This window comes from Engraulis encrasicolus, chromosome 12, assembly GCF_034702125.1.
Source record: "Engraulis encrasicolus isolate BLACKSEA-1 chromosome 12, IST_EnEncr_1.0, whole genome shotgun sequence".
Lineage (NCBI taxonomy): Eukaryota > Metazoa > Chordata > Actinopteri > Clupeiformes > Engraulidae > Engraulis > Engraulis encrasicolus.
Window position 1 is genome coordinate 33,721,647 of NC_085868.1, and position 2,500 is coordinate 33,724,146.

The window sequence follows — 2,500 nt, forward strand, 5'->3', positions numbered from 1 at the left end:
TACGCACACACCACACCTGGCACGGCGTTATGGGTGGGCCAGGGTGGACCTGGGCCCACCCAATTTGGTCCTGGGTCCGCCCATTTTTTGTCCAGAACCTAAAATCTTTCACTGAAGGAAAACAATATATTCAATATGTATTATATATTCTACTAGTGTACGAAAAAACTGGGAAACTGAAGAGGAAATAAAAAGTTTTTTTTTGTTTTGCTTTTGATGCTCCTGACATGAACCATCAATCCGTCCCCGCAGCCTATGGCTATGTTGACTACTTTCTGCTGCTACGCAGCGCGTTCACCCCGAAACAATTGATACAATGTTACCTTATGTCAAATTCTATAGCATAATGCTAGAGAGCCAGACATGCACTCGAACATGCCGAGTTGCCGAACCGTAGGCTACATAGAATAGACCTGGCGTCAATGATGACAGAAAATAAAATCACTGAAGTCAATGTCTTTAAAAACAGTTGCAAACTTAAAACATCAAGGAGTATGCGCAACTGGACTGACGAGAAATCATGGAATGGATAGCTGTCGAGACTGGTAGGAAAGCTAATTCCTCATGCCCGCCGCGGCAACTTGTTGTAAAGGAACAATTTACTTTGATTACAAACTAGGACTAGCCTATGTAGGCTATTATGAGTTTCTATTGGCTTCATATGTATAGCATGGGACGGCTGTCCTCGTCTGTTGGCAATACGTTTGACCCTCGTCGTGATCACATAAGGTGCACGTTTGACATGCTAAGTTGTTGATCTGACTGTGGTTAGCTTTAAACAGCATCTTAACTAGCCTATGTTATTGCCGTTGTGAAGCTGATATTTTAATATTGTCTTCACGGGTTGTATTTTACTGTGGCCATGGATCGGCTATCCCACCACACAAATAGGTTTTCTTTCTTCTCTAGAGGACTAAAGCAGCATATGTCCATGGCTTAATTGTCGAAACAGAGTTCAGATTTTTCAAGGTGCGCTTGGTAGCAGCCTTCATGGACTGTGGCTAAACTGTGTCTGGTTATGGAATAATGTGCTGCCTGCAACAGTTGTGTGCGTGCATACGCTATGTGTTTGAGTGGTTCAACGTGTGATTGTGTGCTCTGGTCGTCGCATTGTTGCGGTTGAAATGACATCCTCTTGCATGCATAGCCTACATGAGTCGGGTGCTTGGGATATCACAGGCAGCACCTGACCCAGCATAGCCCTGTCCGCAACATGCGCCCCGCCCGCCACTCTTCCTTCCTCGCACGGGAGCCACTCCGCGCTCCGAGACCTCCCTCTTTACAAAGAACCGCTCCAAACTTTCTCCTGACCGTTCTTCTCTTAGCAGACGTGGGCTCTACTTCCAATGCATTATTTTGTATTTGTGATATCATTCAATTTGTTATCTTAAGTTTCTTCCGCGTTGTTTTTGGAAGTGTCAAGCGGTAATGCGAATTTTAAGAATTATAATAATATGGCGCAAGCACTGGAGAAGTGCCATGTGTCTCACCCGCATTTTCGAGCTCCTAAAACAACTCCAGTGACATCAGTAACACAGCGTGGATCTTAATCATTGTCATCTTCATACAGGCCTATGCATGTTTGCAAAAGAAATGTGGGGTTTGGGGGCAATAACAATATTTGGTGATGGGACAATGCGACGAGACTGTGAGGGAGGAAATTAATGAATGGGCTACCCTACCCCCGCCGCCATAACTTCATCCGAGAATCTTCACAATGAGGAAACACTGAATATACGCACATATAATATTCGAGTAAAAATCAGACGTTTTGTTATGAGGACGTGATGTTATAGGCCTAATGAAGTGCCACCCAAAAATATTCTGGCCCATCCAAAGCTGATTTTCTGGCGCCGTGCCTGACACACACACAATAGGGGTCCCTGGCACCCAGACACGCCCTGCAGGAGAGGAGAGAACACACACACACACTTACTATACTGTACACACACACACGCACACAGAACCACAATAGGGGTCCCTCGCACCCAGACACGCCCTGGAGGAGAGGAGAGAACACACACACACACTTACTATACTGTACACACACACACGCACACAGAACCACAATGCGCCCTGGAGGAGAGTACACATATGATTAGTACACACACACACACACACAATAGGGGTCCCTGGCACCCAGACACGCCCTGGAGGAGAGGAGAGAATACACACACACACTTATTATACTGTACACACGCACGCACGCACGCACACACACACACGCGCGCGCGCGCGCACGCACGCACGCACGCACGCACACACACACACACACACACACACACACACACACACACACACACACACACACACACACACACACACACACACACACACACACACACACACACACACACACACACACAATAGGGGTCCCTGGCACCCAGACACGCCCTGGAGGAGAGGAGTGGAGAGAATACACACACATACTTATTATACTGTACACACGCAAGCACACACGCACGCATGCATGCACGCACACACACACACACACACACAC

At 47.1% G+C, this 2,500-nt stretch overlaps 1 protein-coding gene across 1 annotated transcript in view; it reads right to left on the bottom strand.

Annotated features, from left to right (window-relative positions):
* Positions 1–2,500, bottom strand: part of sema5bb (sema domain, seven thrombospondin repeats (type 1 and type 1-like), transmembrane domain (TM) and short cytoplasmic domain, (semaphorin) 5Bb) — a 141,967-nt gene that overhangs the window by 17,897 nt on the left and 121,570 nt on the right. The window lies entirely within an intron of this gene.